The 12,133-nt window shown below is 36.7% G+C and overlaps 2 protein-coding genes across 8 annotated transcripts in view; one reads left to right on the forward strand and one right to left on the reverse strand.

Moving 5' to 3' along the window:
• The window catches only part of LOC108001691 (uncharacterized), a 99,776-nt gene that overhangs the window by 31,034 nt on the left and 56,609 nt on the right, over positions 1-12,133 (reverse strand). The gene's annotated exons all lie outside the window — the stretch shown is intronic.
• The window catches only part of LOC108001480 (uncharacterized), a 64,658-nt gene continuing 54,907 nt past the window's right edge, over positions 2,383-12,133 (forward strand). For all 4 annotated transcript variants that reach the window (XM_062079258.1, XM_062079261.1, XM_062079260.1 and 1 more), the window contains exon 1: positions 2,383-2,679. The gene's annotated coding sequence lies outside the window, so the exon portion shown is untranslated. The remainder of the gene's footprint in view (positions 2,680-12,133) is intronic.

Raw genomic sequence — 12,133 nt, forward strand, 5'->3', positions numbered from 1 at the left:
GGATCTCTTTCCCTCTCCTCCTCCTTTTGCTCAACCCTATTTTCAACGTACAGACGAGAATTCTTCCAGATAGAACGCGCCTATCTTTCAGAATAAGAGGAAGAAAACAGCACGGTCGAGGGCGTAGCGTAAGATAATCATCTGATCGATCAATGTTTTTTTTTTTTCTCCTTCCTTTATTTGCACATTCGTGGCCATAATTTTCCCGATTCTGTTTATTACATCATTAAACGCGTGATTCTTTGCGTGATGTACATTTACATTTACGCGGATAATTATTATTTATTATTATTATTCACAGGTAAATAAAGGTTTGTTTGAAACGCAGAATGTAAATAGATATTCGCGGTGGCGAGAGATAAAGAAATGCCCATTTCTTATTTAAATAATTCTAATTAATATACAAAATTTATTTACTACCTCTTACATAAATACAGTTAAGAAATTTCTTATTTGTATATTTCTTCGCCCATTGTATAAAGTCTCTCGATTTTCTTTCTTTTTTTTCAAACGCAAGAAACTTCTTTCTTTCGCCGTTCGATTCGACGATTGTAACAAGCGTGGTCATTTTAATTTCTAATTTTATCGATCTCTTAGAAATTCAATTCAAATTTTAATTTCCCCGATTCAATTTGAATCGTTTCTCAAAAATAGAAATAGAGAGAGGTACTCGTATATATCTTCCAGTATAGCTATCCAATTTTCTATTTCTATCATTCGCGTGTAAGTATAACGACATCGTTAGTCAAGAACGATTAACGACGTTAATGGCGGCGACTTTATGTAATCGGTCGTTACATACGAATAGTGAAATAATTGCGTAACCGATTCGACGAAATGTATCGAAAATTGATGACGTCGATCAAGGATTATACGCGCATAGAAAGCCAGCCAGAAGAAGCGAAGTTTATCGTTTCATTATCCTGGCCAATTACTTCTAAAAATGTATTACTTCATGATACTTAAGCGTACGTAATTACCAGCCAGACAAATAAACATAATGAACTGTGCGATTAACTGCGTAAGGCGAATAAAAATTTCAATAAAAAGCCTCGCGATTTACGTAAATATAATTTTCTTCTTCTTCTTTTTTTTTTCTTTTAATCCTTGAAACGTGGAACATAACTTTTTCTTAATCTCCTATTCGTCGGATCTTTATTTGAAAATTAATGAAGTTTAGGAAAAGAAGAGAAAAAGGAGGATTTTAAAGGAGTTAAAGCGAAAAGGGAATCGAAGGGAAAGAATTTCATTTTATAAAAGCTTGTTTTTTCTTGTAGATAAATTTGCGATTAATAAAGTAATTTATCTAAAATCTAAATATTATATAGAATTCACATTATTTAACGGTATTCTTCATTTTTATTCATCAGCTTCGCTTGAAATTCTTTAATATTCCGAAGATTTCAGAGATGAGATATCGTGAATAGACGGAAGAGATCACTCTTACGCCACTGCGGCGCCAGGATTAGACGAACAAGCATATCCACAGGTGAATAGTATTTAGAATGAAAAGGAACAGGTTCACGAGGAAGGGTTTGCCTCCAATCCGATGCGTCTCCGTTCCAATAATCGTGACTGCTCGGGATATTAGGCATTAGTTGCAAAAGACATTTCGAAATTACATGTCGAGGTGATCGATTATGGAATAAGAAAATCAGAATATTTCTACATCGTCAACTTTATAATACACATAACGTATATTAGAAGAATAATAATTATACTTCACAATCGATAATTTTCAATGAACCTATCATAATATATATATATACACTTCCTATATCATTTATTTATATTCTTTTTACGTTGAATTAATTAAAAAATCCTTCAAACACTACTGCATTGAATAAAATCAGACCAAATAGACTCGAAAAGTTCGAATAAATTTAAAATACCTCTTGATTAAAGATTAAAAATAAACTTCAACACAATTTCAATCTCGAAATAAGCAAAACCTAAAATACATCATCCTCGTAAATCTGTCAACCGTCCCGCAAGCTCAAACAAACGACTGGAACGAACTGTTTCGAATACCTCTTCTGTTCCCACCTCGACTCGTGAAATCCAGTACCGAGACCGATCTGCGTTAAAAAAGAAAAAGAAAAAAAGAAGAGAGAAAAAAAGGAAAGAAAAGAAAAGGAAAAAAAATCTCTTCTTACGCCACTGTGAGATAAAAACACGGGGCGAATCCGAGTGTCAGGTGCTGCCACCTGAGCAGGAAAATCCGCAGGTGAAGGAGATGGGGAGCGTACACGCGAGCCGGCGTGAAAACGAGCAGGTCCAGGTAAGAGGGTTGCCTCTCCCCACCGCTCGCCGCTGGACCCGTGGTGGGGGCCGGTTGGCGCATGCGCACGGCCGCGTGGGTCCTGCGGCCGAGCGGAGCGGCCAGTTCAGGGGCCCAAAGCCTGTTTCCATCGCGAGGGAAGGCCTCGGGTCGCGCTCGTCTCGTAAGCGTCCGGTCAGTTCGCGTTTTCCCGCGTTTCTTTCGCCTCGTCGCGTTATTTTTCGCCCCGAAAATCGTTCGCCTCCTTGAAACCGTTCAATCCGCGCGAGTGATACACACATACACGTGATATCGAGATACATACCACGGTGGAACTTGTTGTAGCGAAAAGGATCGAGAGATCGTTGTGTTTATCAAGTAGTGGCAAGTGTCATGGGGATATAGGAACGCCGGTGAGGGTGAGTTTCGAATTTTTGGAGGTGTTTTTCTTCGTTGAGGAGGAAGGGAGTACGAGAAGGAAGGGGAAATTGTGATTGTTGGAAAGTTGAAGTAGAAGAGGAATGGAGGAAAAATATATAAAAGGGTTTCTTGAATATATATATATACGTGTAATGGTAATTGTAAGGATTTTGGATCGGATAGAAGTGAGTTGAGAGTAGGTGTAGCCGTTACGCTCGTGAGAGGAGGCACCCTACGGAAACGAGTTAAGGCCTAGGAATTAATTTTATTGAGTTCCCCCGTTGGAAATAAGCTAGGCTGTAACAAAGGAGCAGTGACCGGTGATTCGGATGCTTCTAAACGCGCTTTGCTCGATCGATATTACGTGAACGTGTTTAATTTCGTGGAAAGATCCGAGTAACGTTTTATGTATAAACATGTCTCGAGAAAAAGCGAATTTTTTTGTCGAGGAAAATATTTAATTAGGATCGAAATGTCAATGGAAATTAATATATACGCAATTAATATATACGCAAGAGAATCAGAAGGAATATCAAACGTGAAATTGATATATATTTTTCATTCCGGTTGAAACACGATTCCGGTAGAATGTAGAAATGCAAACAAAATTTTCGAATTCATCGAACTTTAAGTGCTCATTAACCGTTCTATTGTTTCGTGATTGAGTAAGATTGACAAGAAAGGAATACAAGCGACGTACGAGCACCGATAACTGCTTACCTCTAAAATCATAAAATCTTCCATACAACTTCCATAATTACTTTTACAAATCCCGTATCCAATTCGATTCTTTCTGATAAACCACTTTCTATCTGTGGCGATAATTTCACGCGAAACTTTATATCCCCGACTTTATATTTCCTAATTTTTAATTTCACTCTTCTCATCGTCGAATCATTGTTATTAAAAAATCACATCCCCCTCGATTGTAAAACCGAGACCGATTGAGAACGGGCCACGTCCAGAGAGAGAAATAATTTCTTTTCTCATCCACTACGGATCAACTGGATCATCTTGGCCTTTCCAATCATGAATCATCAACCGTGTGAATCATCATGAAAAAAAAATCATGAATGGAGGACGACGATGGCGAAGAGAAAAGTCGCGTAAAAGGCGAAGGAATCGGTTGAGGAGTTTGAAATTGTGATTCCAGGCGTGTCCAGGAAAGGGGAGGTTAGGAACGAACGGACGGACGTGTTCCTCTCTACGTGCACCTCCGAGCAGATGGAGTCGGGTTAGCTAATGCGTCGAACGAACGCGTTGCGGTTAGATCGTGGAATCTTAAGTATCCTCCCAAGTGTCCTGGGATCTCTGATGCGGTTGAAACCGAACAGAGTATGTCGACTCTTCAAATATCGTCGCGTCGCCAGAGAAAGCGATTACGTATATTCAAGTTTCTTTTTCTTTTTTTTTTTTAATTCGTTGAATCTCTTTTTTTATGTCGATGGGATTGATTACTCGACGAGAAAAATTATTATTATTTCCGTTTAAATTACTTTAAAAATTACGAAAATTCGAAAAACTCGTACACTTTTTGATTAAAATTCTACATTTTTCCGTATACACTTTTATTGTTAGTAATTTATTTTTTTTCAATATTGGAATAATTTTTGGAATATGACAAACGTCATGAAACTTCTTCTGTACGTGTATTTCAATTGTAAATCGATCAGAGAAGAAAATTCTCACAACAACAGGCAATTCTTTTTCTCCTTAGATATCGTCTTCTTACTTAATCCTCTCGAAAAATTTCTCGAGTTTGAAGTAACATCTCTCTCTCTCTCTTCGTCTCTCGAAAAAAAGAAGAAAACAAAGATCGACGACGAAAAAAAGAGAGGGGACACGATTATATTCATCGATCTTGACGAAATTTCGTCGAAGAAGAGTTCCGTCTCGATGGAGATCCCTCCGCTCTCTTCCATGTGTTTTGCATACGAGATCGAAAGTGTGTGCACGCACACGGCACGCTTGTGTGCGTTCGCGTTGGCGCGTGTGTGGGGTAGCCATGAAATGCAGTCGAACCGGCTGCAGAGGACGCGCGCGCGTGTGCGTGGCCCGGCCACGATGCTTGGGGCTTCGTGGGCCCCGCTTCGTGGATTTTTTTTAAAGATCCTTCTTGTTACGGATCGAAAACAGGGAGGGGGAGGGGGTTTCGAACCGTAAATAAAAGATCCGCGGTTCGCCTTGATTCGCGTTGGGATCGTGAATTGGTGCGCGCGAGCACGTGTCAAAGGCTTTTGTCGTTTGACAGAGAGAGAGAGGAAATAACACGCGTAATATCCCGTGGAAATTATCTTATTTCTTTTCTTTTCTTGGTTTTGGTTGGTTTTGGCTTCTCGTCTTCTTCTTCTTCAATTTCTCAAATTTCATCGTGAGTTTATTCGATTGGATGCAGTTTTTCTTCTTTTTTTTTTTTGTAATATAATTACAGACGTTTTTAATAGTGTGCAACGAAAGTTTCGTTGAAGAGAATTTTAATTCATCGAATCATTGATTAGTCTTGGATGGTGTTGGAGAATTAGCGTTGAGGATGTTATTAAAAAATTCCATTTTCTTAGAAGAGAGATTATTATTCTTCGAAAAAACAAATTCCATATTCAACGATTCTTCGTTCCCCTCATTTTCGATGATAGATACTTTATACTCCTTTCCTGCAAATTTACCAAAATTAACTAAAACTTTAAAAGAAAAAAAAGAAATATTCGATCAATCCTCCACATTCAAAAATCGCTTCTCCACGCTTCCTAAATGGATCTCGTCGAGTATAACTTGGAACCATTCTCCAACAAAATCCCACGCAATTTCCTCCCAAAATTTCTCTTCTCCCCGTTTCCGAACAATTCACATCGCGTGCGCACAACGCGTCTCCCGTCTTTGTTCCTCTCCTGCAGTGCAGAGAAGAAAGAAGGGAAAAAGGAGACGAGGAGGAGAAGGAGAAGGAGGAGGGGAAAAAAAGGAGAGAATGAAGCGGGTAAGAAAAGGCTCGTAAAGGAGACGTAGGAAAGTCGTTGCACCGCGGAGAGGCCAAGATCCATGATGCTGTGTGCCACGAGACGAACAATGGACTGTGACGTCACTCGAGGCTGCACCTGCGACGCTGCACTTGCATGTGCAACGAGCCATCGACTAAGCAACCCCCGTACACCGCCAGCCTGTTCGATTTTGAAACGGCCATCGGGTCGAAAATAGCCCGCTACGTGTGCGTATTACTTATGGCGCGGTTATGCTCCGTTGTTTATCGAATACGACCGTAATACGAGCTCCTTCTTTTTCTTCTTCTTCTTCTTCTTCTTTTGAACGAGAAAACGAACCGAGCTATCGAGAAATTTTTCAAGATGGATGTGAGGAGACAGGATTTCTGGATTCTTGGTATTATTTTGCGCGAGTGAGAGTAAGAAGAATTATTCTTTTCTTTTTTTCAAAATGTTCTAAGGAATGTCGAAAGATTGAATTTTAATTCTAGGATTTAATATGTGTGTATTTTGAGGCTTTGGATCTTGTTGGAGTTGGTGTTTTGTTAGTTGAGTCGTGGAGAAAAATTTTAGCGGATGTTTTGAAATATTGGAAAGTGAAATTTTAATTTTGGAAGCTTGGGTAGAGCCTAACATTCTGCTAGGTTATAAAAGAAGGAAATTCTTCGAAATGTTTCATTTGTTAATATGTGTTTTAAGACTTTCAATTTGAAAGTTAATTGTGTTGATCTGGTAATTTTAAATGAATTTTTTTACAACAATAAAATGGTTGCTAGACGTTGAATATTTTTACAGATTTGTCTGTGGCAAAGATCCAACATAATTTCGAACGACAGTAATAATCTTGCAACAATATAATAATAGCATTGTTGCTGGTATGGTATTACAGGCTTTGTCGTTTCGGAAGGGACGCCAGTTTGTGCGACGCCATATTTTGTGGCATGGCCTAGAAATCCATTGCAGCTTGTTCGTTTCACAAGACGACTCCTCGAATGACACGCGAATTTAATTTGTATTACGTGTAACACGATTATTTTTTCCTTATTGTATCACAAAATGTTACAAATGTTCAAAAGAGAGAAAGTGAGACGTATTTAATAATCGTGCTTTTCTCTCATTCTTCATCGGTTCTCTCTATATTATTATATCAGAATCAAATAATTTATTCACAGCAAATATTTTAATTATCCACGGATGTTTGTGCATTTGTGAGAATACGTGTAATTAATATTCCACGTAAAATATTTGTTACAATATTGAATAGGTGAAAGAAATTTCTATTTAAGTTTCGTTTCTTCGGTTCGTATAAATCTAAATTTGCATAAAGATAATACAAAGTAATAATAATAATTGATCGAGAAACTTTCTAGAGAAAATTGAATTAAAATGTGTCAAAAGAGAGAAAGGATTCTAGCTTTTCATATATATATATATTTAAAAGAAACTTGGCAATTTCCATCCTCAAATTTACAGAAATCCAAATTTTGTATAAAATAAAGATCCCAAAATAAATTATAAAATATTATAACAAGATAAGGAAAAAAATTTTTTAATCCCCCATATTTAAATTTTTCGAAAACAAATATTTTTACGACGATTTACTTCATTTACTTTTGATTCTCTCGAATGAAGCAATCAAAATTTCATTCGCCACTCGACGAAAAAGGCAGAAGCCGATTTTAGTTAACGAGGAAAATCATTTCTGCGGTGAAGAAGAAACTTTCGTGTAACGACTCGTGGACGATTTAAACGGATATAACGAACCGTTCGCGATTGTGGGTCGTTCGATTATGTAAAAGTTTGCAAAAGGCCGCGCGTCGAATTCTGATCTTTGCGTTTCGATCATACGTGTTCGTGTTCGATACGCAACACTGGTTACGTAAACACGACGAACACACTGTGTGTGATCAATTACAAAAGACACCCTTATTAACATCCGAAAATGGAAAGCGTGACTAACCAAACGTGTTGTACATTCTATAATAAACCTAATCCATTATGAAAGAGATATGATTTATTTATCGACAGAGGGGTTATTAAAGTATTTAAATTGTAATTTTGAATAAATGATTTTTCACTTGTTATTTGCGTTTAATTGATATATACAAGATTTTTTATTTCGATTAATAACAGAATTATCTTTCTTTATTTTTCTTACGTGTATTATCCATTACACGTGTACTCGATAAATTAAAAATATAAATTAGAAATATAAATAATAATTCCTTTTCAAACATTGTGAAGCATCTGAAGAAAAATGCAAAGGATTCACAAACACGTATATCCCAAAATCAAATCACTTTACACTAACAATTATCACACATATTAAATACTATCATCTTTCCAAATCATCCTTCAAATATTTGACAAATAAACCCGGCAGATGTATCCATCTAAAACAATTGAATTTGACGCGCCATTGTGCCATTTCTCACTCAACCGGCCGTCCCACTTGCAACCAAAACAAGTATCTAATCTCTCCAGTTTCCTCTACATGCCCTCATCCGCATTCCTCATCCTGTTCCCCGCAAAAATGACAGCAATCGAAACCGAGATAAATGTTTAATCGCGCCTTTAACACCCATTCTCTCTTTCTCTCTCTCTCTCTCTTTCATCCCCGTTAGAAAAATCTCGATTCGAAAAGGATCTTGGAATCGTCGAACAGCAAACAGTAGTTTTAAAGACGAGTTGTCTCGAGATAATTTCGAAACGATGCGAAATATACAAAAGAGAGAGAAGGAGAGAGAGACTTTCACCATTTAAAATTCGTCTGGCTCGCGCCAATTCTTCTTCGCAGACCGGATCGAGAAGGAGGCCTCGCTAAATACCTTATTACTTTTGAATTAACATATCGGTACCAAGGTAACAGGACTTCTTCGAGAGCCCGGTCTGAGGATTCCTCGGTTGGTATGTCGAGAGCCGCTATTTTTTCGGGTCATTCTTAACTTTCTTGCACTCTCGGAGGAGGGGATATCCGGGGATAATTAATGAAAAATGGAGAAAATGACGATGTTATTTTTCTTTTTTTTTTTGCAATTCTTTGACGATATTTTTCATTCCTTGCTTTTCATTCTTTTTTTTTTTTGGAATATCTAGTAATCGGTGAAGAAAAATGGAGAAAAATGATGTTATCTTCTTTGCGATTCTCTGATGATATTTTTCGATCGTCCCTTTTTTGAAAGAGTATCTGGAAATACTTGATAATTAAGGGGATAAATGGAGAAAAGTGAGGTTACGAATGTTATTTCTTTGAAATTGAAGTTGAACTTGTTAGTTAACTTTTGGTTTTTACTCTTTTTGAAAGAATATTTGGAATATTATACACGGGGGGAAGGAAAAATAAGTGAAATTTGTATATTTATTTATGAGATAAGTGGAAGTGAAGTCCACTTCAAATCGCGTTATTTCTTTTCTATGTAAGATAATTGTCGACCCAGTGACGAGCAGTTGGAAAGAAATCCGCGGAAATCGGGACGATTTCGAATTGAGAACACGCATTCCAAGAATACTCGGACACCTAAGTGTCGTTTAAACGACCAATATATTATTTACATTTGAAGTACCATTCGTCTCATCTTCGTTGCCAATTAATTATCTTGTCATAAACGAACATGTCTAATAATCGTGGAGATATTTCGATTAATTTCTTCTAGCAAATTTTCAAATAAAGCAAATTCACACTTAATTGATTTAATGTCGATAAATGTGATCGATCGTGATATTAAAATGTAACAGGAAAATGAGAATAAGACAAGAATAAAATAAACGGAACAAAATCGACAGAGAGAGAGAGAGAGAGAGGAAGATTCCTCGTTTATTTGGCACGAAAAGAGACGACATTACCATAGACGGGTGAACGAGACGGCTCGCGATGAAAAACATTCGAGTCGTACTCGAAAGTCACCAGCTGCGTTGATAGAAACTCAAATGAAAGCTGCTAAGTGAGTGATCATGCGACGAGTGGATTTCTTCTGCCCATCCACGGGGCGCAACAGGTTTTTTTTTTCTTTCTTCTCCGCCTAGAAATCCCTAAGTCATAGGGATTAATCGTGGATCCATCCACCTGATCGTTGTAACTAGGGATATTTTCGTTTAATTGCATTCTTTTACAATAATATTTACAACGAAATTTTATATCGTCGAATGATCCCTCGAACAAGTTTCGCAACAAGTGGAAGAATGGCTGCGTCTTTCGATTTTCTATTTAAAAATTGTACAATTTATGAAATTATAAATTCATAAAGTCGAAGATTCGAGAAAGTTGGAAGGGTGAAATCATCGAGTGAACAGTTAGAATATTTTTGAAAAGAGAAAATAAAACAAGAAAATATTTCAAACGATTGATTCCAAAATTCGTAAACGATCTCATGGTTCCTCGATCAGGGAAAGCCAAAGTAAACCGCAAGAGCAAGTTCGTGAAAGGCTCGGCAAGCACGACCTCTGAATAACTAGAACGAAATAAATTCCATTGGACAGTTAGGTTGGTCGTGTTGATTCACGATTGCATCAAATCTCTTGCTGCTTCCTCGAGTTCCAATGACGTTCCAGTTTCCGTGCAAACTGTAATCAAGTTAAAAAGAAGGGAAGAGGAGAGCAAAAGGAGACGTCCTTGATATACCGTTAGAATTAAAAAAAGAAAAAAAGTTGATGAAAAATCGTGTTCACACCGCTACAAAACGAGATGCAAACGTTAATGGCGATGTTAATAGCTTCCGATTGAGATAATGGTCGCCATTGAATGTATCTTTCGCTTTGGATTATCACAGGAATAAAGGAAGAGTACTAAAGGAGATTGTGTCGAGGAAACGAAAAACTGTTAATTCGAGTTACTGGAAATTTAATGTGTTTGAAGTTTATTTGCAGTTTGAAAGATCGATTGGCTTTCTCGTTAACTTAATAATCTAATTTCTTATTGGTCTGAGTGAAAGTGGAAATTAAAGATAATGATTTTTAGTGCCAATCTTTGTGCATTAGGAAGTAAAGTCGATAATGATAGATATTTCTTTTTATTTTGTGATACTTTTAATAACGAGGTTGGATCTTTAGAAGTGGATCAATCGCTTTGAATTAGACTAAAAGAAAAATCTTTGAATTGAAGATATATTTAAACTAACGTGTGCACAGGTTTTCGCATCCGGATATTTTTGTTTCAAAGGATAATTGATAAATTCGAAATATTGATCATCGGGGAAAATTAATTTTATAAAAAACGACATTGCATTTTTGTCATTAAATACGCAAAACTTTCTTCGCGCAAAATTACGATGTATCGATGCAAGTTTAAAGTTGGTCTCGGAATCGTAATAGGTGAAAATTTCATTATTATAATGAAAACGAAAGATGAAATAAACATTTGCCGTATGAATATTCATACAGCAAAGCGTAACGGCTCAATATATCTCCTCGTCACGATAATTAACATGAGAATAACACGATATTTCCATCCAAGCCAATTTATAGCTGGCAACAAATAGCAGAAAAGTATACAATTCTTAATTATACGGCGCGGGTAACAAAAATTATTAAACTTAATTATACAAATCCACTTAACTTGAATAATGAATCTTAATCTTGGAGGGGAGGGGAAATGGTCACTAAATTCTCTTGTAAATTACTCTTGGCTAATTAGAATCCAATAAATCGGTTCCAATTCTTAATTATATTAATCGTATCGATCGTTGGATAGATCTCCATATTTTTCCCTCTTTTAATCTTACTCGTTTCTTTCGTCGATGGAGAGAGAGAATGCAATCGATTGATTTAATCGGATTATACGAATCGTTTTGAATGCAATACCAATCGAGGAAATTGACCTCGATGATGTCATGGAAACGAGTGATGCGCAGCTTTCCTCGTGATCATCATATCCGACTCTTTAATCATCGATTTCTTGTCTCTGTGTTCGTACTGATTTCGCCATAACATATTGAAAATTTCTTGTAAACCACGATATAATATTCTTATTTATTAAATAATTTAACGAGTAATTAAAATATTCGTTCTATATTAAATCAATGGAACAATTTTAATAAAATTGGATAAAATTTCTTCATGGATCTTTGTAACATCTTTAAAATTTTAACTACACTCAGAAAAATGTAGAACTTTGATAAAACTAATAGCTTTTACAACAAAATTTATTTAATTAAAAATTAGCGTTTGAAATTAATAATCCGAAACATAAAATTTTCTATTTTCTGGAATTGCGATTTGAGAATCGCAGGATTTCCTATCGGAGAGAAGAAAACCGATCGAATTGATCGAATTAACCTTTCCACTCGAATTGTCGCGGTTGCATCGATGGAACCGTCCTTGACGATGCGGTTGGGATTCCTTTAAAGGTTGGAGTCGAGCTTTCTCCGAGCATAAGTCATTCCGAATTCTTGGCAATCGAGCACTCGAGTTGCAACGTCGACTCGAAAGTGCACCATGAATTCCTGCTTTTCCTCTTGCGCGCCTCTTCTCGACAACGATTTTCCCT

This window comes from Apis cerana, linkage group LG9 (genome assembly GCF_029169275.1).
Source record: "Apis cerana isolate GH-2021 linkage group LG9, AcerK_1.0, whole genome shotgun sequence".
Classification (NCBI taxonomy): Eukaryota; Metazoa; Arthropoda; class Insecta; order Hymenoptera; family Apidae; genus Apis; species Apis cerana.